The sequence below is a fragment of the Lycium barbarum genome, chromosome 6 (genome assembly GCF_019175385.1).
Source record: "Lycium barbarum isolate Lr01 chromosome 6, ASM1917538v2, whole genome shotgun sequence".
Classification (NCBI taxonomy): domain Eukaryota; kingdom Viridiplantae; phylum Streptophyta; class Magnoliopsida; order Solanales; family Solanaceae; genus Lycium; species Lycium barbarum.
In genome coordinates, this window is record NC_083342.1 from 95,889,378 (window position 1) to 95,915,848 (window position 26,471).

General features: G+C 39.1%; 2 long non-coding RNA genes across 2 annotated transcripts; both read left to right on the top strand.

Annotated features, from left to right (window-relative positions):
* The first annotated feature begins 239 nt into the window (after positions 1-239).
* On the top strand, positions 240-8,826 carry LOC132644895 (uncharacterized). The gene is made up of 3 exons (XR_009583939.1): positions 240-454; positions 892-951; positions 8,557-8,826. It is a non-coding gene; the product is annotated as an uncharacterized LOC132644895 (long non-coding RNA).
* A 626-nt stretch (positions 8,827-9,452) lies between these two features.
* LOC132644896 (uncharacterized) lies at positions 9,453-22,448 on the top strand. Its single transcript, XR_009583940.1, has 3 exons — positions 9,453-9,660; positions 20,281-20,327; positions 21,968-22,448. It is a non-coding gene; the product is annotated as an uncharacterized LOC132644896 (long non-coding RNA).
* Positions 22,449-26,471: the final 4,023 nt, after the last annotated feature.

Below are 26,471 nucleotides of genomic sequence, written 5' to 3' on the forward strand. Positions count from 1 at the left end.
TAATTGCTAGGAATTAAATATAAGCAGCGTATACACCGCGTATATATATATATATATATATATATATATATATATATATATATATATATATATATATATATGAAATATATGTGTATACACTTGGTATATACATGAAAAAGGCCTTTTTAATAAAAACTCGGATTAGACCGAGTCCAGCCCTATAAGTCCGACCCGGCCCAAGGTCCATCAGAATAAGGGGTAACACCTCCTTTTCATTTTTCATTTTTTCATACCAAACGCTACCCTAACACCCTCTCTCCTCCCCTCCTTTGCCCTTTACCCTAACCCTAGCCACCACCTCATTATGTTTCTCTGTCATGCCAAAAATGACAACGCTAGAGAAGGCACGAGGTTTTTGCATCCTTCATACGACCGTTTATATGATATAATTAATGGTTTTGTCCTTGTTTCTACCTTCCTCATTCCAAACGCGGTATTAATCACTCTCCTTTTAAGTTTTTCTTTAAATTTTGAGTCAAACATATGAGTTTATGCATTTTTATGATTGTATTGTGTTGTATTCACTCGAATCTCATTGGTCGAGTACAAATGGGACACATCGAGCTAACACAAATCTGGCCATGCATTCTTGATTGTAGTTAATCTATACTGTCGATTTTGTTTACAAAGATTATTGAATGAAAATTTGTTCGTCCCTGATTGGTATTCTTAGGTTTCTTCACAATTTTGGGGTTCTATACCTTCATCACAAAAATAAGTTTCAGAAGCCCAAAAAAACTAGAATTTAAGTCCGACTTGAAATTTAAGCTTAAAAGTATAGTTTTAGACTTAAACTCCCCTTTCAATTTTGAGTCCCTCAGTTAGAAATTTTTATTTACTTTGTTCTTTTCCTGTGTGGTTGAGTTCCAGAGTTGGGAGCACAAAGGAGCTTTCGAGTCCCATTCTTGACCAAGGCTATATTTAAAAAAGGTAAACACTTCAATCTTCTAATTTATTTTGTTCATATGATGATATTTGGTCTGTGTTGTTAAGTGTTCTGGGTGTTGATAGGTAGTCTTGTAGAATGATTTTGCCAAAGCATTATTTAAATGAATTTGGAATAAATTACCCCTAAACAGGATACCCTTAGTAATTATGTCCCTAGTCTGATATTTAGATGTGTGTAAATTAAAGCGATCTGGATTCATGTCAATCCTATGCAAAATGTGTGTGAGCTATTATACAACTGAAATGAGCCATGTTGAATAAGTTTTATGGTTTGGTAAGGGTCAACAGTGCACTACCAGTAATGTATTGGAATAAAGAGTTCACTTTGGCTTATTAGGGAACACATAGAGTATTATAGGACTGTTTGAGTATTAATTTAGACTGTATGACCTCTTGATGAAGTTGTCTTGTTCTAGAAATCTACATGACATATTTAGAGGGCCACTACTTTATTATTTGCCCTCTTAATGTAATAATATTTATTTTAAAAGGACTAGTGACTTAAACATATTTTTCAATGTTGTGTTATGATCTTTATTGTGAACTTTGAGTGTGTCTGTAACTTTCATCAGCCTAACCTATGATATTCCCCTTCTAAGGAGGTGAGATTGACATGCTCCCACCCTACTATTCCTAAGTGAGAATCACTTTAAAACTGTGTCTAAAGAATCCTTGTACAAAATGCTATGTTCACTCTTGATGTTTTCCATGATTGATACCGCATCATTGCACAAGTACCATGACTTGACATTCTTTATGATTTATTTCTGTTTTCTTATTGAGTTGTTAAGGTTTATGATGTGCAATAATTGGTTGACCTAGTTAAATATGATCGAGAAAAGGATCAGATATATATGAACTGATCAGGGATGCAGCATTTTAATAAGAGTCTTATGTTCTATTCAGAGCTTAGTCCAGCCTATTACCTCATAATAAAGACAAATCAAGCTAAAATAAGACCTGTAGATAATGGATGCTTTGTTGGGAAACTATAATGCTTAAAATCCCTATTTGGCCATGACTTCTGGACTGAGTTTGAAGAATGCAACTGACTTATTACTGACAACTTAAGTCTTGAATTGATGGGTATTGAATGAACCTAGCCTTAGTAAACTAGTTATTATTAAGTTAGTGTTGAACATCAATCAAGGACATAAACATAATAGGAAATAGTATTAAAAAAGATCTAAGTTAAGGTTGTTAGAGGAAAGGAGGGTGGACTAACAATAAACCCTTAGTTTATTAATAATAAGTTAGTTTGACAATGCTTTACAAAACTGATCTACTTCAGTATTAAAACAGGACGAGGTAAAAGGGAGGGGGTGAAACCATCTAAGCTAGTTTGAATCTTGTGTACATTAGTAAGAAGAACCCTACCTAAACGCAAGTTAGTAAGTGATTTGAGTCAATCTTTTAAAGAGGCTAGCCCTTTAGAACTTAAGTGGAAATCCAAAATGCATGCAATATAACTTTTTTTATGAAAATATCCTGCTATCTTTGCACCTACACCATGCATTTTGGGGATTCGTTTATTTGCCAGTTGAGTCTTTCTTTCTTTTCTTTTTTTCCTTTTCTGTGAATCTGGTTGTGTCAAATAATTAAACGTTTGATCATGATTATGTGTTAGAGTATCAATATTAGGAATCAGGGTTGGTCGAATGCCATTTGGTTGTTTGTTTGCTTAAAATATCTTTGAACCTTGTCTAGAGGTCTTGAATGCCTTAAGGTGAGAATCAAGACTGTGTCCTAATCAACGAATGGGATCATGCCATACCAAGGATTTGTAAGAGAAGTGAATCAGGTTGCTAATTTGAATTTGTATTTTAAATCATGAGATTCCCTGATAGTTCCATCTAGAATAAAACTGGTTCAAGATTCAAAAAATGGAAATTTACCTACTATCCTCCTTTTGAATCATTTGAGTTTGGGTCTGAGTTTTAATACTGCGTCTAGATATTTAGTTATCATCACTTGACTGACTGTCTCACATACATTTTGTATGACTTGGTCAAATGTTGTTTATAGTATGACATGACCTACTAAATGTTCAAGCTAACTTTAAATGGTTCTGTGAAGTTGAAATGAATTAAGGAACTTGCTAGTGACAATTTGACCTGCGCTATGACTCTGTATGAACTTTGTTAGGTCTTAATGGTGAGAAACGTCTCTAGTTCTAGTCTAAATGATCCTGTCTGCCTATGTGCACGTGCCTTTGAACTTGTTAAAACATTGGTTGTGAATAGTTTTAGTGTTCTTTATGATGAGAAGGGATTAAGAGTGAGCTAGAAATCACATGGCCTAGAAGAGCTTTTTTAAAAAGGTGCCTTGAGAGAGGATTAAGGGAGAACCAAGCATTACATAGTTCACAACACCTTTCCTCCACATAAAAGGCACTATGGCACTTTATAAGCCCATAGGGTGTATGCTGACTGTATAAATCTCTTAGAATCATATGGACCCTATTGCCAGAACCCAGAAACCTTGATTAGAATCAGACACACATTAATGAATAACTTATTGAAACCTAGTAATGAACCTAGGTGCATATATACATAACTAAACTAGACACAAAAGGAAGAGCTTAAAGGAAAACATAAAAGCTGAATAGTGTGGGCATTGAAACTGAATCATTAAAGACCATTAAGATCATATGTATACCTCTTTCAAGACTCCACCAATGAAACATGGATGATTTCTATATTCTTTCTATCTCTTCTGAGTAATACCATGTATAAGGCCTGCTTACCTCTCCACATGATGTTTTCACCTTGTTAAACTTGACTGGAGTCTGAACATCCACTTCTGTGCCATCTTTATGTGTCTAGGCCTGCCTGAAACTGATTTCCTTGTGTTGTACCTATTTGCTCAACTTGAATTTTCCCTCTTGCAAACATGACATGGGATGTACTTTCTCTTTAATTGGGCCTGCTCTAGTTTCCTTTTATATATGCAGTGTATATCTTTGACAGAAATTCTTATTAGAATCTGTCCATGTTTGTATATCTTCATGATTGTAACTGTCAAGCTCATTTGCAAAGATTACTTCCAATTTGTAATAATTTATAGTCTAATGAATATATTCCTGCCTCTTTTGTTGCAACTAAGTGGTAGCAATGGTACATAGTATGGTATTGTCCTTTATTTTGAAGTTTCTTTGCCTATTCCTTTATATCTCTGATTTGAAAGGCCAAGTTGCTCAATCATATTTGGTCTTAAGTGCCTCCTTGTGTTTGATTGTGGTAATGTTGAGGATTATTTGGGGTTGGTCTAACCTTCCCCCAGTTCCAGCCATGTCTGGGGTTCGTTGAACCCTTTTTGAATCTTGTGTGACACTAGGAATAAGGATGGTGACAACCACCCTAATTCCCATTCCAAAATACTCAGCCCACATATCACAAAAAAAATGCACTATGGATGAAATATTATGTTAGGAAAGCTTGGCCATTTTCATTATTACTATATATGTATACCTTCTATGTTATATGAAATTTCATAGTATCCAATCTAACTGAATTATGTTTTCTCTTACTTTTTGCACGGCCATTTAGGCCAATGATATAGCTTCCCTATTGGGCCAAAGGCCCAATAGAATAACTCTTTCACACCTTTATCGAGTCCGAGGAAAAGGAAGCTATCATGTATATTTATGAAAGCCCAATCATGAGTGAAAATGATAAGAAGGCCAAGCCATGGGTGAAAATGGTCAAGGCGTTTGGTAAATCCCAATTAATTTATTTACTACGCTTTATGATTATATGTGTTGTATCTGTAAAAATACGCATTATATTGGAACCTAATGGTTAGACTTAGTCGCTAGGAAAATGTTATCTAGGCCGTGTAATTGACTTTACGTCCCATCACGAGTTTTCCCCCAAGTTTCATTTGCCATTTTTACAAGGTTTAAAAGGTAGGTCAAAAAATGAATTTCACCAATAAACTAAGGCTTTTCAACAAAGAAGTACTCATTCTTAGCATGGTATCGATTTTTAACTGGGCACATCGATTATCTTCAACATGGAAAAAAAAAGTATCTTTTACAACCAGTGGTCAAATGAAGATCTTTTTTTTACACGAATCATGATCATAGTTTTAAAACATGTTGCATATTTCTTAGACAAACTGATGGTTGTATTTTCACTAAAGCCCACGCGCATGAAAAATAAAGTTTGGGGCCAACCCCACTTAAATCGACCAAGACACAAGTAAAGATTTTATCCCAGTCCCTATTCCTCTTTTTTTTAAAAAAAAAAAAATACTCCCTCCATTTCAATTCATGTGAACCCATTCGACTGGGCCCGACATTTAAGAAAGAGTGAAGACTTTTGAAACTTGTGGTTCAAAATAAGTCTTGAATATTTGTGTGGTTGTAAATCATTTCATAAAGTGAATCTGTTTCCAAATTAGGAAAGAGGTCATTCATTTTGGCATGGACTAAAAAAAAATAGGTTCACATAAATTGAAACAAAAGGAGGAACAAACAGGACACATATCTTTTACAAAATCCTTGCATAATTTTTTTTAAAACTAAACCAAACTTCCTTTCTATAGTCATAAGTTAATAACCTAGACAGATGTTTTAATATACATTCTCATATAATTGTTGACTAATCTCATGCTTTTACTGGTCCAATGCCAAACCCAAAAAGCAGACTCTTTTCAAAATTAAAATAATGAAAGGTTTTTTCCTTAATAAAAATCAAAAGAGGGAGGGGAGGGACATTCGTAATCGCAGAATAAATAAGGCGTTTTGACGTATACATATGATTAACCCGAATTGAGTGTGGATTAAGGCATGAACTGAATATATATATATATATATATATATGTGTGTGTGTGTGTGTGTGTGTGTACGTTGTTTTTACTACAAGAAGATGACTCTCTTTTTACAAAAACTACTTATCCTCATATATAAGAGGAAATACATTCTTTGGATATGATAAATTCTAAAGACCCATTTGGTCGTTATAGTCCTTCTGTCGTTTTCGCCCGTTCTCGAGCATTGATTAGCTCACTTTTGAACCAAATGGGTTGTTGACACGCTCCCCGAGGTGTGTAGACCGAATTTGGGCAACTTTGGTGAAAATATAGGATTGAGGTAAAAAGGGCTGACCCGAGGTTGACTTTTGGGCAAACAAATCTTCTTTGGAGTTCTATTCATTCTGAGAGGTTTGGATGGTCATTTAGAACCTGTATGTATGTTTGGTTCTGTTCCCAATGCATCTAGATATATGCCGAGACGTTGGATAGGAAATGAAAATTAAGGCATCGGTATTTGACTCAGTCAATGAGACCTCCATTGGGAATTATGAGGCCACAGGCGCATTCATAGCATATTTATATGGGGGACTAGGTATCTGGTATGTGAGTAAATAGCCTCGGGAGTTAGTCAAAAAATCGGATCGAAAGGAAAACTTGGGTCAAGCTTCTGGTGCCTAGTGCCCGTTTTGGCGGCACCAGCATGCAGCAGTGGCACCGCTAGGGCAGTAGACCTGGCACTGAAGTAGTGACCACTAATGCAGTCAGGCGGCTATTGATTCGGCGCCGCTGGGCGATCACAGTACCGCTATAGCGGGTGACAGGCAATTAAATTCATTAAAAGTGTCTTAAATACCCTCATTATTTTATATCTCGATATTGGAGCTTTGGGAAAACTGTTCTTGGAGACAAATTAAAGAAATTCTTGGAGGTAAAACTTTGTCTAATCCTTTACTCTTCCCTAATCACAAACATCTTAGATTTTCCCCTTCCCTTTTCAATCCATTAAAGATGGAATTTAAAGGAGGGTTTTGGGAGACTTTTCCTTAGGATTATATATGATAAATTAATGAATTTAATGTTAAAACTTGATGAATCTAAGTTTAGTAACCTAATATCTTTCACTTTTAATGTTGATTTCAGGTTTTGGAGAATTAGGGTTCATACCCAATTTGGGGGTTTTTATTTGGATCATAAATTGGACTAATCCTTGGGCTAATTCAACAAATTGTTGAGTTATGATTACCTAGGACTCAATTTGGTATTTTTCCTGTGAATTTTCTATTTTGCCCTTATGGGCCCATTTCCCCAATTTATAGGGTTAAAATGGATCGAATTGAAATAGTAACAATATTAATATCAATCTTTATGATTTCTAATATAGAATTCGATTATGCTTAGACTACTTTGGTTTCGAGGTTCAGCGGAAGAAAAAAGCAAAGGAGTGACTTGTTGGTGTTGCGGTGCAGCTGTCCAAGTAGGTTATGGCTTACCTCTAGTGAGACGATGCATAGCGAATCACATATTTAGAATATAATTTCGGAGATAGCATGCGAACCTTCGGGTATGAAGTAGGATTGGATTTTGCCTTTGTTTGGCCCTGGTGTGTATTGGAACTAGCCACCCCCGTTATGTGTGTTTATTATTCCATTTTGATGGTTTGATGCAACGAGTAGTGGTAGATAAAATAATCTGTGTTATTTTCTTGATTGAGATATGGTTGATATACCGTTGTTGGAATTGGCATTATGATACATTGTTGGCATACCTGTTGTTGGTACTAGTGATACTGATATAGTGTTGGCATACCATTGTTGGTATTGTGATATGAACCATTATTGGCGTACCCCTTCTTGGTACTTGTGACATTGAACTTGATTGTTGATACTTGATATACGCATTGCACGCAATCTCACACATTCATGATGCATGGCCGATACCCGATGATTATCCAGTATCATTGATTGAGTAAACTGATATTTGATAAACTTCATATTTGAGTGATTATAAAAAGGTCGATATTCGAAGATCCATTCCAGAATCGTTGATTATATGAAACTGATGTTTGATGAACTCTTTCACTTGAGTGATTGTGAGAAGGCCGACATCAGAGGTTTTCAAAATCGTTGATAAATGCATTGCATACATTCTCTCATATTCATGATGCATGGCCGATAATTGGTAATGATCCGGTATCGTTGATTGAGCGAAACTGATTTTGATAGACTCTTTTACTTGAGTGTTTATGAGATGGCCGATAACCGATGATCTATTTCGACATCGTTGTAACATGACCGATTCCAATGTTATCCCAAAATCATTTTAGTGCATGGACTACGCGTGTCTCCCAAGGTTGTGCCGGTAAGACTCCCCCGTGAGAAATTAGCCAGGGTTACGTCTGTCTATTGGGCAAAGCTCCGGGACGGGTGACTTTGCGAGTCACGCTAGGCTGTGCTATCAAGATGTCGATATTTCCTTTGTGCTACCGAGACATCGATATTTCCGTCCAGAGTACATGTGTACACCCCATTTTCATAGCATTACATCTCATCCATTCCACTATTACATTGCATTGCATTAAATTGATTGTTATTCGTAGTGATTGATTATGATGATTGGATCGGATATATTTTGCACTTGGTGTACTTGGGTCTAGCAGCTTTACATAGGCGATGACGAATCTTTGTTGTGACCATATAATCTAATACTTGTCGGATTCCTTTTTGTCTGCTTATTTTCTAAATTGTATTATCTATGCTTAGTCGCTGATGATTCCTACCACTATTGTGGTTTGTACTGACCTGTACTTGCTGCATTCTTTTATGAATGCAGAGCACCTGGTCGGATCTACTTCTCTGACCTTTCAGCTTCCACTCTAGTTTTCCAAGGTGAGCATGGAGACCGCTGGCCTTGAAGACTCTTTGATTACTTATGTCTTACTTTCTACTCTGAGACATGATTTGAGACTACTTATGTATTATTATTCAGACTTGTAGTATTTGGATTTTGATGCTCTTGTATGACCAAACCGTATACTGGGTTGGATTTCATTTACTTCCACACTAGTTGATATTATATTTTATTAGTGAGACTTACGTTATTTTTACCTTCTCCCGCTATTTCTGTTATTTAGGAATGATAAGTTAATAGTGTGCCAACCGAGGTGGAAAAGGTAGGTGCCCACATGTCCATGTAAAATGAGTCGTGACAAGTTGGTATCAGAGCCCTAGGTTACCCAATTTTTAATACAAAAGTGTGTCTAGTAGAGTCTCATGGACCAGTACAATTGGCTCCGTACTTATCTGCGGGAGGCTATGGAACATTTAGGAAATCTCGCTTTCTTTCTTTTCGTCGTGCTAATTTATTCAAATTGGTATTTGAGATCAAATTGGTATCTGACTCTTATCTCTTCTCTCACAGATGGTGAGGACTCGACCTATTATGGCCCGACTCAGGCCCTAGAGCCCGCAACTATAGCTGATACACTAGGGCGAGCGATGACCTGGGGGTGCAGCAGAGCGAGAGGCTGCCCCATCCAGGAGTAGAGCTCCGGCAGTAGGACAGCGCCGAGAGAGATCTCCGTCCCTCTAGCCTGAGTATGTGGCTCTTTCATCCGAGTCTTTAGCTTTCGTGTTTCAGCACTCAACTCCTCTTACCTGTTTCCCTTGTGGAGAGGTTGGGCATTTTTCCAGGAGATGTCCCCGAAGTAGGCGGGATTATCAGCCATCAAGGATTCCTATATAATCCGGTGGTCGAGGTGGGACTACTCATAGAGGCGGTGCTCAATCAGGCCATGGTGTTCTAGGGGTGGGTCCCAGCCAGCTAGAGGTGGCATTCAAAATACGAGAGGGGGATCCCAGACTGGGCGTGGTGGAGCCCATTATTACTCATTTCCTGGAAGGCCCGAGGCAGAGGCCTCAGATATTGTGATCTCAGGTACCATATCTGTTCGTCATAGAGCACATCTGTGTTATTTGATCCGGGATCCACCTATTCGTATGTATTTGCATTTTATGCTATTGGTTAAGATTTTCCATGTGATTTCATATATATACCTGTTCATGTGTCTACTCCGGTCGGAGATTCTGCGATTGTTGATCGAGTCTACCAGTCTTGTTCGGTTACTTTTTGGGGTATGACACTTGGGTAGATTTGATGATTCTTAACATGACGGACTTTGATATTATATTGAATATGTCCTGGTTTTCTCCTTATCATGCGATCTTAGACTGTCACGCCAAGACAGTCCCCTTAGCCATGCCGGGCATTCCTAGGCATAAGTGGAGAGATACTCCTAGTCCCGCTCCGAAGAAGATCATTTCCTTCCTTCGGGCGAAGAAGCTAGTGAGTAAGGGGTGTTTAGCGTATTTGGCGCATGTTCATAATATGACTGTTGCATCTCCATCCCTTGAGTCTATCCCTATTGTGAGTGAGTTCACGGAGGCATTCCTAACAGGTTTACAGGGTATGCCACCCGATCGCGACATCAATTTCTGTATTGACATGGACTCGGGCCCTCATCCCATTTCCATTCCACCATATCGGATGGCACCTGCCAAGTTGAAGGAGCTTAAGGAACAATTACAGGATCTATTGAGCAAATGGTTCATTAGACCGAGCGTCTCTCTATAGGGTGCTCCCGTGTTATTTGTGAATAAGACGGATGGAACTATGAAGATGTGTACACCACCAGTTGAACAAGGTCACCATTCGAAACAATTGTTCGATGCCTCGTATTGATGACCTGTTCGACCAGCTTCAAGGTGCTTCGGTGTTTTCGAAGATTGATTTGCATTTTGGCTATCACTAGTTAAAGATTAGGGTTGAGGATGTTCAGAAGACAACATTTCAGACGAGATATGGTCACTATGGGTTTTTAGTGATGTCTTTTGAGCTTACCAATGCCCCAGCTGCATTTATAAATTTGATGAATGGCATCTTTAGGTCGTTTCTTGATTCTTTCGTGATTGTGTTTATTGATGACATCTTGATGCACTCCAAAAGTAGAGTGTATCATGAGAGCCATCTCCGTACCATCCTTGGGTTGTTGAAGAAACATAGTTTATTTGCTAAATTTTCTAATGTGAGTTTTGGTTGGAGTCTGTAACATTCTTGGGGCATGTGGTGTCCAAGGAGGGGATAATGATTGGTCCACAGAATATTGAGGCTTTAAGGGGTTGGGCGAGACCCACTACCGTGATCGAAATTCGTAATTTTGTGGATTTGGCCAGCTTTATCGTCGCTTGCTGAAGGGTTTGCCGCCATTGCTTCGTCTTTGACCAGATTGACTCGAAAAATGTTCCCTTCCTGTGGACAGATGATTGTGAGGAGAGCTTTCAAAAGCTCAAGCTTCTTTTAACCACAGCCCCGATCCTAGCCTTGCCTGTGGAAGGCAAGGACTTCGCTGTCTATTATGACGCTTCCCGCATAGGTTTGGGTGTTGTGTAGATGCAGGAGGGTAAAGTGACAGCTTATGCTTCCCATCAGTTGAAAGTTCACAAGAAGAATTACCCTACCCATGATTTGAATTTGTTGGATGTAGTCTTCGCTTTGAAGCTTTAAAGGCATTACATATACGGTGTCCATTGTGAGGTTTTCATCGATCACCGCAGCCTTCAGAGTGTGTTTACCCTGAGAGATCTCAATTCCAGGCAGCGCCGGTGGATGGAGCTCCTGAAGGACTATGACGTCTTTATTCTGTACCACCCTTGTAAATCCAATATGGTAGTTGATGCCTTGAGTCATAATGTCACGACCTGACTGGGGGCCATGACGGGTACCCGGGGCTAACCGCCGAGCATCGCTCATACCATTACCCATCGTATACATCAGCGTTCATTTATTAACCTTGTACTCAAATCATAAGAAAAACCATTTTTCACTTTGAAATATAATAACCTTTATATACATAAGCCCTTCGGCTATCAAAATAATGTACATATAATAAGGACATCGTGAGACCATACTACCCACAAATACGTATCTACGAGCCTCTACTAGAGTACTAGACATATGGACGGGACAATGGCACCTCCTAAACAATGGAGAGCCCTCAAAGTCTGCTAGAAGCTCCTATGAATCTGGGTCGCCTCCCAGTCTACCTGTGGGCATGAACACAATGTCCAAAGAAAACGGACGTTAGTACAAGCAACGTACTGAGTATGTAAGGCGTGGATAATAACATGATAAGAGCATAATGAATAGCATAATATAAAAGAACCATTCATTTCTCATAATACTTTTTAAATGTTACGTACTTACCCCTTTATTCTGATAGAGATGCACTCGTTACATCCACCTGCTTACATATGCACTAACTTACAATGCAGTACATCCACCTACCTAGCCATATAGGCTTGGTATCACCCGTACTCGGCCCTTCGGGGACTCGATAGTATCCGTACTCAGCCCTTTCGGGACTCGATGCTATCTGTACTCGGCCCTTTCGGGACTCGATGCTATCCCTACTCGGCAGTGGGAGTGCTATGCATACATAAATACATATACATAAAAAATACATAAATGAAATCAACATCATCCTTAGCATTACCATACATCTATTATTAAAGCATACATTAGAACATTGAAGGCAACTATAGCGATGTCGGGGTGACATGAGATCTTGGATCCACGATTACACTATGGAGTAATCATAATCATCATATCTCACCTTGAAAGGACTAACGTTTTAAGGTGAATGTACACAAGAAAAAGCACCAATGGAACCATACTTGGAATTATTAACTTCATGGGCATCATATCTCACTTTAGGATTATTTAGACTTAAACTCATCATCATCATCCATTATCATACTCGTGTCTTATCTCTTTTCTTTATCTTATACATATGTAGCTCTTTATAGTCATAGACTCATAATTTCCGTTATGTAGGAAGATCATGGAAAAATGGGAAGATTCATGCCATAGGAGTCATGCCACAGAAGTAAAGGATTAGCCTTACATACCTCTTTCATTTAGCTATTCTATCGTTTGATCGTTCTTCATCGTTGCTCGCATTTCTACCTTCAAGAAAGTTCGTATCAACATTAGCTAATCGATTTTAAGAGTATGCTTACTAAAGCTAGAGAAAATTGGGCAGCATTTCCTTTGTTTATGCAACTTTCCCCATATTCCATATCAACTCCCAACCAACCATAACAACATTCTCAATATTATAAGCAACAATCATCATTCATCTACATTATCCACATTTCACAATTTCACTTCAATTCCTCCATAATCATGGCCATAGTTCACTATTGCATATTCTCACATATAATACTTATCCCATATTCTAAATGTCACTAACAGCATGCTTACAATCACAACATATAAATATTCATGACTCATTCCAAACTACTATTCACAATCTCATTATTCTCATCTTTGTGACCCATTTCCTATATCCTTTCATAATCTAAGTCTTTCAATCTCTCAATATCATAAACAACATGGAATGATCATAAAACTTACCTTAGATAGTGTAGGAATGAGCTTTGAGCGGAAATATTTCACTTGAGCCAAAACCCTAGTTCACTTCCAATGGAATTTCTTGACTTGGATGAACCCTAATAAGTTTCTTACACTTGATTCACTTGGTTTGATGAAGTTGATCATGAATTTCTCTTGTGCTCTTGTGGAAGAAGTGTGGAGAGCCTTCTAGAGTGTTCTTGAAGTGTTGGGTGAAAAATGAAATAAATGGAATGAGGTCTAAGTCCTTATATAAATTTTAAAGTTGTCCCGACTCAATTCTACGGACCAACATACGGTCCGTATCTTTTATATGGACCGTATGTCTGGCGTATCTTTGGGCCAGTGGAGGTCCCATTCTAGGATGAATATACAACCTCACATACGGCCAGTATGTTTTATACGGTCCGTATGTTAGACCGTATGTTGCCCAACTTTCCGGAATTCATTTTTGTCGACTCGTTTGATCTCCAATCCTTATGTAAGCTTCTTAACACATGTTTAACACCTCATTAACTATCTAAGGGACGTTATAACTCTTTTCCAAAATATCATTAGGTCATCATTACTCGGTACTCGTAAATCTTTCTGGATACATAACGTATACCTTGCCTTTCTTGGAAAACTTTCTTCTCTTACTTTGAATGTCTTCGAAATCTCAATTAGGATCATCAAATGCTATTTCTTACTTACTAAAACATCTTATACTTCGTGCCCTTCATTATTCTATTCACTTTATGTTAACGGGAAATTGTCGGGGTGTAACATTCTTCTCCCGTTTTGGAACATTCGTCCTCGAATGTTAAGCACTCGGGAATTCTATGAAAATTTCGCTAGAGTTTTCCCTATAATATGGCACTATAATCCTGTCACAACAGCCCATAATAATAATGCCTGATAGGGCTACAACGTCATAGCATTAATTTATGGCCACACACGACCCAAAACAGAAAGAGAAAGCGTACATACCTCAAAATGTTGACGTCTCATCTTGAGTCTCTTCCGGAGATGGAGATAGACGTATCTTCTTGGGCTTCGTACCCTCTTTCGTTTCCCATTGCATCTCTTCTACTTTGATATTTTTTTCTAATATCTTCATCAAGCTTACCATAGTTCTTCCCTTACCACTTTAAGCCATTTAAAAACAACAAAAAATTATCATAAAATCTTTCAAGAATCTTCTACCTAATTCTCTCGAAATGTATCGGTCTTTAGGTGCTGGTAGAGAACCAAGCATTTTGACAAATCTTCATAGGTATCTTATATGATTCCTTACTCTGCCACGCTTATTTCAGCTCTAAATTCCTCCTCATCCTTGAGCAATACCGCAGAATTGCCTCACACAAGTTTACTCCTTATTTCCTTCTTCATTCCCACTGCTCGCTTTCAATTTCTTGTCTAAATACATCTTACTACATTTACTGCGCTATGCGGCCTTAATTTTCCTTGCGTTTGAGTACCTTAAGCTTAAAATTCTCGCATAATCCATCAACTTTTTCTTCTAAATGACCATACATATATTTTCCTTTGAATGTAGGTTGCTACCTTCTAGTACTTACACGCTTTTAAATAATTCATTTCCATTTTGGCCCTCTCTTATTGCTAGTGCTGCACCTTTCCGTTGGCAAAGGCATTACTAAATTTTGAGTCAAGCACTCCGCCTTTAAGGCTTTCACTGTACAATACTTCCTAAATTGTTATGCGACATTGAAACTTCGCATCCATGTAACTTGCTCGCGGTGACTATTGCACGTGACCTCCCATCTCAATCCATCATCCACTTCCCCCCTTTTAGTCTGAAACTTACCCTAGTCACTTGCAACTTCTCGCTATAAAATCATTCGTATGGGCCCTTATTATATGGAAACACCAGTTTATTCTTGTCTACCTTACGCTTGAGCTAAAGCTGCGATACTCACACGATGTATCTCCTTGGGATTAATGTTGCTCTTCCGTCACATGCACATCTGTTAACTCTACCCCGTAATTTATTTATTATTGTATGATTGCCATGTTGGATTCTCTGCCCGTCTTACGTTCTACGGCCTATATCCTGTGTCATCTCATTCTTATGCCTTCGGCGGCCACATTGCCTCGAATAGTTAGAGGCTACTTCTTTGATGGTCTCTGTTGGTTACCCGTTTATTGCCACCACTATCAACTATAAGGGGATTGCCTTTAGCCCTATATTTCTTTTATTACTTCTATAAACACCCATAGACCATCTTGTATGCTTGCCATTTCCACTAATATAACTCATATCCACTTTATACTCTCTATACCGTATCGTCCTCAACTTAGCCTCTCTTAACTCACCTTTTTCTCAAAAAAATTTCTTTAAAAATTTCACTGCATAACTCACCGAGGACGCGACTCCAGTTTTTGCTGTCTTGACATATATGTAAAGTCAGTTCATTGATCATTCACAATCAAACCTTGTTTCTTCCTTTGTCTTAATTCTCATCATTTTTCTCAAATGATTTCATTCACAGGACAATAGTCCTAAACATTGAGTATCATTGACCCCCTTTTGATAAAGCTGCAACTTAAGATTCAATGTCGCTATTTGCATAATCTCCTCTGATCAATTCACACTGCCATAGAAGTACTATCCTCCACTACCTCAACATATTAATGGCAGGGTAATACATGGTCCTTTTAGAATTCTCCGAAAAGATGTTGTGTAAAGTCTAAGATGTCTTACTCGATAGTTCGTTCCATACCTCGGGTCATAATTTAATTAGCCACACCACTCTCACGGTTTGATTAAAAGTTTCAATTGCTTCACGACACATAATAACATTTCCTCATAGTATTAGGGGATCCGTAGGGTTTGATTCTCTTCCATCCTCCACTTATCGAGTTACTACTCTAGTGGCCTTCCCTCCTATTACCTCACTCTTATCTTTCCTTCCTTGTTTCTAACACTTCTACCACGTCCATCACATATTCCGGGCGTTCATCACTTGTCATCCTTTTGTTTTGCCGATCACTTTTATCTTATTTTCGCTTTTCCTCATATCTATAATAGCAATCCCTGTCGTAATATCACCTGAACCGATTCCTGGAGGTATAACTTAAACTATAACACATGACACAACCGCGATCACAAGGTCAACTAGTTACTAGGCAAAGCGTTTTTGTGAACACATCTCTTCTAGTCTCTTTTCTCAAAGTATCGCCAAGGTTATTAAGGTTAGCTTATAGTCACATGAATGTCTCTCCCACTCTATTCCTTAGGCAAAGCATAGCTTAATAATCTGATTCGATGCATCGTGCATCAGCTTACACACACACATCAAGTTTATCTCATAACTTAATGCTTCCCAAAGGCGAAGGGAACTAGCCAAACTTTCTAACTTACAACTTCTTCTGGAGTGCTTATCCCTTTAGTTCTCCTTAGTATATAAAAATTCTTTCTACCTCAAGCACACCATTTTCCATTTTTATGTTCTTTATTCCATCCTAACCTATTCATCCTTTCCTTAGTACAATACATACTTGCTATGTGTATCCCACATTTTGGTCACTAGCTCTGTCCTTCATCACTCGTTACTGACCTTCTTTTCTTTTCACGGCAATTCTGTATACAGTTCCCACAATTTCCTTTAGATTCTTGGGAGAATTTCGACAGAGTTTCTCTTGTAAACATAACAATCCCAAACCTGCACATAGTCCAGAGAACTTGTCACATGCCTTAATAGGACATATATCGGGACACACATAATATGCAACTCAACAATACAAGATCACTTACCATTAAAGGATATAAATAATAGAGCTTGTCTCATGAGTTTTGCCTGCACATTCGGTCTAGAATTCCAATAGATACACATACACATATTATTATAAATATTGTTTTTCTCAGACTGTCAATCAACTTACTCGTAAATCATAATTTTGTCTATCTCTAGGTCACCAACAAATATAGTCATCTCAAATTGTTGGGTTGGCTCAGATTTTTCACCTCAACACAATCATCACATCAGGAGTAATATATGACAGTGTAGGACCTGAATCAATCGGCACATACATATCATACGAGATTACTGAAAATATACCTGGGACAATATTAGAGGGATAATCAAGATCCTGTCGCCCAGCTAATGCATAGGTATGGCGCTGGGATCCACTCGGACTGGGCACTTCTCTTTGATCTCTATCACAACCTTCTACTATCTGTGGACTCCGCCTAGGAGGGCGTACTGATGAAGAAGAGCCAGCTACCACTCCCATAGATCGAACCTTATCTTTACTACGTAGGTATGGATAATCGCGCCAAAAATGGCCTAGCCGAGCATAGGCATAACAAATATCAGAACCCAAGCGGCACAGTCCAGAATATAAATTTCTGCATTGACTACATCGTGGTATGGGTAATCTCATCTGGCTTGAATCACCCCTAACTTGAGAACTAGGAACTCTGAGGCTTTGGGGTGGCCTAGAATAAGTAGATCCATCAAACCTGCATCCAAGAAACTATGGAGGAGCGCTAGTTGTTGAACGAACTGAGTGCCTGGAGAATTGTTGTCTCGGAGCGCCCCTATACTCATGATCAAACCTTGAAGAATTAACTCTCTTTCTTCGACCCCTGTTACCGTGGCCCACATCCTGCCGTTGAGCATAAGCGGCTACTAACTGAGTCAGTAAAAGAATGGCCTGCCTCATCTCTTGGCCCAAGGCATCTGGGGGAGGGACTGGGGGTGCGGGAGCTAAAGTTGATGCCCCCCTCTGATCCTCTAAAGTGGGCGAGGTACGGGAAAATCGATATAGGGCCTTATTTTGGGTTTCACTCTCCTCCATATCCATAGATGGCACCTGTTCAAGCCCTTCTGCAATCACTGCCTTGCCCTTCTGGGCTGCACTAGCTTTTCCTTTCATCAACTTTGCTGAAATCATAAAAGCGCCACTAGGAAGGGAAAAATCTTATAACATGGCTCTATAGCACAATCTAGCACAATTTGGATAATAACATGATAAGAGCATGAGGAATAGCTTAAGATAAAAGAACCGTTCATTTCTCATAATACTTTTTAAACGTTCGTCATACGTACTTACCACTTTATTCTCCTAGAGAAACGCTCATTACATCTACCTGCTTACATATGTAATAACTTATAATGCATTACATCACGTATCCGACCATATAGGCTTGGTATCACCCATACTCGGCCCTCCTGCGACTCGATAGTATCTGTACTCCGCCTTTTCGGGACTCGATGCTATCCGTACTCGACCCTTCGAGGACTCGATGCTATCCGTACTCGACCCTTCCGGGACTCGATGCTATCCGTACTCGGCAGTGGGAGTGCTATGCATACATACATATATATACATAGAAATACATAAATGAAATCAACATCATCCTTAGCATTACTATATATCTATCATTAAAGCATACATTAGAACATTGGAGGCAACTATGGCGATGTCGGGGTCACATGAGGTCGCCGACCCCCGATTACATTATGGAGTAATCATAATCAACATATCTCACCTTGAAAGGACTAACATTTTAAGGTGAGTGTACACAAGAAAAAACATCAATGGAACCATACTTAGAATCATTAACTTCATGGGCATCATATCTCACTTTAGGATTCTTTAGCGTTAAACTCATCATCATCATCCATTATCATACTCGTGTCTATCTCTTTTCTTTATCTTATGCATATGTATCTCCTTATAGTCATAGTGTTATATCCTGCATTTTGTACATTCGGATAATTCAAGAGAATTGCGAGAAGTTAAGAGCAAGGCTATGTTCTTGATCTTGTTTAGCACACAGGTTGTCTATGAAAATATTGATGTGGAAATATTGAGGAAGACAAAGGGCAAATTTGGAAATTAGGAAATTAGTTTTCATGTATTACAAAAAAAATTGTCATGAAATAAAATGGGCTTGGAAAAGAAGAGAAAAAAAAATTGGGCTTAAGTAAATGGGCCATGTGGCCGGCCATGTGGGGTGGCCCAAGGCCCACATGGAGGTCTAATATATATCCCCAAAAGATGACTAATTAGTCACAATTTTCATTCTTAATATTTGGAAATAGAAGAAGCTTGGAGAAAACTCCAAGCAAAGGCCATATTCGGCCAAAGGAGAGAAAAATTGGGACCTCCAAATTTGATCCAAAAATAAATATTTTCTTTTAGTATTCTTACTAATTTGAAGGTCCTCTTTAACGTGGTATAATTATTGAAGCAAGAAAACCACTCTTGGTGGCAAGTTCAAGATTCTAATCAAGTGGAAAGTTGAGGGAAAAGGTAAGAATTCATATTCTTTTATATGTTATGGAAGGTTTATATATGTTGTAGTAAGTAGAATTGAATGAAAATCATGGAAATAGTGTGTGTTGTGTGTGGCCGTGTGGGTGTGTGTGTTGAATGGTGGTCGTATGGTTGTTGAATGGTGGAGGAGTGGTGAATTAATTTTATTTAATATGTTAGTTGTGTTGTTGTGGACTCTATGATGCAAATGAAAGACTAATGGTTCAAGTTGGCATGGAAATTGGTTGTAAGAATTTATGTGATTTTTATATGGTTTATGTAATTATGAGAATGATGTTGCTAAAGTATGAATTGTTGTTGTAGTTTATGAATTTGGAAGAAAGAAAATGTGTTGTTAGCATTCTTGTGGAATTTGGACGGTCTCGGGTAAAGTAGTATATCGTTTGGGTTGTTGGGAATATTATGTGAATTGTTTGAAATATTCTTGAATTTTGCTTGTAAGGTCTTGGGCGAGTACTTGAATGCAAGATCATTGGTATTGGCTTGATTTCATGTGATGGGCTTGAATATAAATAAAATGTCGTGGAACGATGCGACAAGAGTTGTTAATGTTAGAATATATTTTGGATTGATTGTTGAAATTGTTAGTATGATTGTTGATATTGTTGTTGATATTTTGGCCGAGTTAAATTCTCGGATTGTTGTTGATAAAATTGGCCGAGTTAGATTCTCGGGGATGTTGTATTTACAGGGGAAATGCTGCCGAAATTTCGGTAGAATATAAGTGAATCCATTTGAAAGAATAAGACGAGTATATGTCGATGAATCTAATGATTATGTTAACTTTCTTGAATGTAGACTAGCAAGTTGGGATAAATAAGCGTAGCTAATAAGGTGTGGCACAGGTATGTAAGGCTTACCCTTTCTTTCTTTTGGCATGATCTTTATGAACGAATAAATGACGTATATGTATGATTCTAGAGAAATTCCTATTCTTAGAGCCACTAGGATGGCTAACATTCTTGATTTCCATAAGCTACTTCATAAGGTTTGACACGTACCCATGATTTCCGAAGCTATATGTGATCTGTTTCCGAGTCTGTCTACGACCCTTATTTGCCTAATGATATGAGCATACTTAGTATGGTTGAATTTATGGCATGATTGGATAATGAGCCAAGTATAAGAGTTCCTATTCTAAAAAAATGATTCTGCAAGTATTAATGTCTCGAACTTCTGCATACAGTCTTGGATCGGGCCGAACGTTCCTCGGCAGTAATATATTATATTTACGGATCGGGCTGCACGTTCCGCAGCAATACATAGTATGATGTTCGATGGGTATGCATCCATGAATCTGTTATATGCATATATGATATATGGCGTCGGTATATTGATTTGATCCATAACGGTAATCGAAAAATAATTGATATGACTAAAGTCTTGATTCTTCAAATGCTAGCACGTCCGACTATTCCATCGAGTCTTTGGTATACTTGATATGTACATATGACTCTAACTATTATATTTGATTTGATCTATACGATATCCGAAAGATACTTGATATGATTATTGCTTCAGTTTTCCAAAAGTGGCTTCTGAAATGCTCGTAGAAGGTTCTGTACTTCAAACGTCCGTAACTTTCTCATACTAAGTCGAATTGACCCGAAACTTGTTTCTGAGCCTTCAGGAGGCGGTAAGTATGCTTGTCTATCGAGTCTTGATTTGTGTGCATATGGTTTCGCATTATTCTGTTCGTGCAAGCCTTAGTTTGGATTTCACTGAGCCCGGGCCAGGATATGTTCTCGTGCGTACTCCTCTGCATTGTTCACCGCGTCCCTCTCACTTGCGGGCCGGGGCATGTTATATATGATATGATGACATTACGATATAATGACGGGGTGGTGGCCAGGAAGGCACATTCACCGCGTCCCGCAAAAGAGGGTCGGGGCACGTTACATGCATATATGATACATGACATTGGCATACATGATTTCATTCACCGCGTCCCGCACCCAGGGCCGGGGCACGTTATATGCACACATGATATATGATTCACCGCGTCCCTCACCAAGGGCCGGGGCACGTTATATGCATGCATGATATATGATTCACCGCGTCCCTCACCGAGGGTCGGGGCACGTTATATGCATACATGATATATGATTTACCGCGTCCCTTACGGGGAGGGTCGGGGCACGTTATATGCATATGTGATATATGATTCTAACATGCATGATCTGTGTTTGGAAAGTAAGCGTTTTGGCAGTCTGTACGTTCTGTATCCCTTCTGACATATGACATCATCTTTGTTTGGAAAGTAATCAATATGGTATTCTATACTTTCTGTACTCCTTCTGACAGATGACATCGGTATACATGATTTGTGTCTGGAAAATAAGCATTTTGGTACTCTGGATAACGTACTTACTTTTGTACTGTCTGTTCGGTTATGGTTCTGTTTTCTTTATTCAATGCTTTACATACTTAGTACATATTCCGTACTGACCTCCTTTCTTCGGGGGCTGCGTTTCATGCCACGCAGGTACACCCAGATAAGTGGAAGAAATTGCAGAAGATGTTCCAGCGAAGTTGGCAAGCTCCGTTTTGTTCCTGGAGTGTTGCGGAGTCAGAGTTTGTATGATATGCTTTATGGATTGATGTTAGAGACTTTACAGACAGAGTCGTGGGTATTGGTTGTCAGTTCTGTAAGCGGCTCCATCAGCCGATGTGTCATTTGCGTTATGATATATGTTCTATATGATTACAGATTTTATTTGGTTTGAAAGCAATGAAAAAGAATATTTCTGTAAATTGTGCTATACATTTCATCTTTATTGATTTAAAAATTCCAAAGATTATATATGTAATAGAAGTCAGCGGGTTCGCTCGGCCCTAAGTAAGGGTCGGGTGCCCATCACGCCCTAGGGATATTAGGGTGTGACACATAGACTCATAATTTCGGTTATGTAGGAAGATCATGGAAAAATTGGAAGATTCATGCCATAGGAGTCATGCCATAGAAGGAAAGGATTATCCTTACATACCTCTTTTGTTTAGCTATTCTATCGTTTGATCGTTGTTCTTCGTTGCTCGCGTTTCTACTTTCAAGAAAGTTCGTATCAACATTAGCTAATCGATTTTAAGAATATGCTTACTAAAGCAAGAGAAAATTGGGCAGCATTTCCTTTGTTTATACAACTTTCCCCATATTCCATATCAACTCCCAACCATCCATAACAACATTCACAATATTATAAGCAACAATCATCATTCATCTACATTATCTACATTTCACAATTTTACTTCAATTCCTCCATAATCATGGTCATAGTTCACTATTCTGTTTTCTCACATATTGTTAGGCCCCGTGTTTTCGTACAATTGGAAATCGAGAAATAATTATGACTGGGGTGTTAGAAGGACATAAATTAATTTTTGAGAATATGACTATGTTGGTTATGGAATCTTTAATGTCAAGACATCGGGAAAGGCCAAGGGTAAATTTGGAACTTCGTAAATTAGCTTCGGGGATTTCAAAACGGGGCATTTTAAGAATTGGGCCCAAGAAATTACAATGCAAATGAAGCCCAAACAAATGAAGGGGGGGCGGCCATAGTAATGGCCCAAGCCCATTTTTAAAGGGGCATGTGCTATGCACATGACCCCTAAAGTAGATATATACATGGATTACACTTGAACTTATCACAAAATTAGAAAAAAAAAATCAAGAACACCCCAAGATAAGGGTTCGGCCGAAGTTGAAAGAGAAAGGAAAAGAAAATTTCCAAGTTTGATTAGTGATCCAAAAATCTTGGTTTCTACATATTTGTGAAGTACTCAAGGCCCTCTTCAACGGGGTATAATTAGTTTGGCACGAGGACGACGTTTTCGACGAGTCGGGTTTTCAAGAAAAGGTGAGAATTCTTACCCTTTTATGTTGTAGAATTGATATGAATATGCTTAGGATTGGAAATAGATGAAAATCCCGTAACTTGGATGTTGAAAAAAAAAACGTGGGTGTGTGTGTATAGTGTGTTGGCCGTGAGCTTTGGGGTGGATAAAATGGTTTGAATTGATCTTGTTTAAGTTGGCATAATGTGTTCTTGTGATCTTTATATCGTAAATGACTGATTGTTGAATTAAATTGGCGGTGGAAAACGAATTCGGATATTATCGGAAAGTGTATATCCTTGGTATCTTTATGTATATCAATGTATATTTTGGGTGCTAGAGACTTTAGATATGACTTTATAATGATATTGATGAATTCGGAATGAAACGACGTTAGTTAGAATGTTCGTCGTGAATTTTAATGTTTTGAAGAATTATGGGAACTAATGGATTTTTGGTGCAATTTTGTGTATGTCTTAGATTGAATTTGGAATGTGTTTGACTAGTGTTGGATGGGTAAATGAATGCACTTATGTGAATATAGAATTGGGATTTTGAAAGTTTGAATGGAAGTTGCCAACTTAAGAAATTATGTAGAACTTTGAAGCTAGGGTGACTTGATTGTTGTTTATATGGTTTGGTTGATGTGTGGGCTGTTGTGGTTGGTTAATTTGAGCCGAGCTACGCCTCGGGGATGTTAGATTTATAGGGGAAATGCTGCCGAAATTTCGGCAGGCAAATATGGAATTAAAGGCAATTTTAAGCCTAAGAATCTCAATTGGTAACTTTGACCATTTGCAGATTTTTGACGAAACGGGACTGGACTTTTGGAAGAGCATACGACGTCTGTGAGGTATGTAAAGCTTCCCACTCCTTTATTTGGCATATCTTAGTATGTTAGGCGAATATGAGAAATTCCGGAGCATTTCTGCTCCTCGAAACCCGATCCACAGAAAAGTTACTATTCATTCAATTCGATTGAAGCCTAAGGGCTCTATTTTGGCTAGAATGCCACCACTCGTCCGAAACCTATCGAAGTGTGGTCGGGTAACCTAGAAACGACCATGTATGACCTTTGGCATATAAATGTTCGTAAAGATAAGTTCGCCACCCCACTTTGACTCGAGGTGGGCCCGCTACCCTGAAACGCCCTATTTGCCTTATTGGGCTATCTTTGTGAATAAAGTTGGATACGATACTTTCGATTGTGAAACTCCCTCCTATGAGATGTATTTTGAATATTATGATACGCTAAGTTACGTTTTGAGTTATACGTACTATTTGGGAATGTTTTGTGAAATGAAACTTTATATCGGCTAAGTATCCGACTATTTTGCATTATGATATGACTTATGCGTTTACTTCGTTTTGGAAAACTATTTTGAAGTACGAATTGCATTGGTTTGCTCACGACTCCGCTCGTGCCTTATTATGACTTCGTTCACCGGTTCCCGGGCCGGTTATGATTCGTGCGCCTTACAATAATTCGGTCGTATGCTGTGTTACGGTTCCCGAGGCTTCGCCATAGGGTCGGGTTCCGTTTGGAGTTATGCTGTGATATGGCTCGTGATGCGATACGCTCACCTATGATTATGTTTGTGTTCGGGGATGTACGGAGATTTGAAACCTTCTGGTGTTATGCTGTGTGTGGCGCCAGCGTCGGAGTGGCGACCACGTTCCTAAGCTTTTGCATGATTCATTGCATTATGTATACATATTATGATTTCGATATAGATTTTGATCTACCCATTTGTACTCCACTTTGACATTTGATTTGCTTTCGGTTTTGATCCATATTTCTGTACTCCGTGCTTTACATACTCAGTACATATTTCGTACTGACCCCCTTTCTTCAGGGGCTGCGTTTTATGCCCGCAGGTGCAGATATCGGTGATCCTCCGCAGTAGGCTTCACTTCTTGCTTTTCCGGAGTACTCCTATTTGATCCGGAGTCCACTTTTGGTACAGACTCTTTTTGCTTTGTATATATTCGGTATATTTGACTATTTGGGTACGGCGGGGCCCTGTCTCGCCATATGTTTTTGTTTTGAGTTCGTAGAGGCCTGTAGTCATATATGTGGGGCGAGGGTCCTATGTGTGTTTGTCTGATTCCGTTTTCTGGTCTTAAGGCGGTCTGTTTGTTATGCTGGCCCCAAATGGCCCTTATGCTTATATTTGCACTTTTGACCGGCGATGTCCATTCCGCCGCTCAGTTTGTACTTGATATGATATTTTGATTTGGCACGACCGCTTAAGACATATTTGATATCAATTATGTTCGATATGATTTCGAAAAATTATGAAATAAGTTTGGAGTTGAAAATGAATGTGTGATTCGGTCTGGGTACCCAGGTAGGGTGCCAGTCGCGGCCCACGGGGCTGGGTCGTGACAAAAGTGGTATCAGAGCGGTTTGTCCTCGGAATGTCTACAAGCCGTGTCTCGTAGAGTCTTGTTTATCGATGTGTTGTGCACCACGTCTATAAGCAGGAAGCTACAGGGCATTTAGGATGTTACTTTCTTTGTAATCTTAGATCGGGCGATAGAGCTGAGCTATTAGGATGATTTTGATCTGACTCGCCTTCGTGTTTGCAGTGATGCCTCCGAAGAAGGCAACGGCGGCCCAGAAGGGCAAGGCGAGGATTGGAGAGACTAGCCAGGCACAGCGAGCTACCCGGGCTCGTGTCTATGATTTTCCTGAGGATGTGCCTCATTCTGAGGGGTCTGCTACACCCCCACTAGTACAGCCTGGAGCAGGACCTTCAGCAGCTCCAGAGGTCCGTGTACCCGCACCTGAGACTCCAGCTCCTCAGCCAGGGGCGGAGGATAGGACCCTGAGGGAGGCTGTACAGCTGTTGACTACACTGGTAGCAAGACAGGCTCGCAGGCGCGGGCGGAGGGACGACGATGATGATGACAGGCGGGACAGCCTGAGAGTTCGGGAGTTTTTGCTATGTGGCCCTCCAGAGTTCTTCGGGTCTAAGCCCGTCGAGGACCCCCACGACTTCATTCGGGGGATGCGACGTTCACTGGACTTGGTCAGGGCTTCAGAGACCGAGTCAGTTGAGTTGGCTTCGCACAGGCTTCGAGATGTGGCTACCCACTGGTACGAGACTTGGGAGCTGTCTAGAGGAGAGGGTGCCCCTCCAGCCACTTGG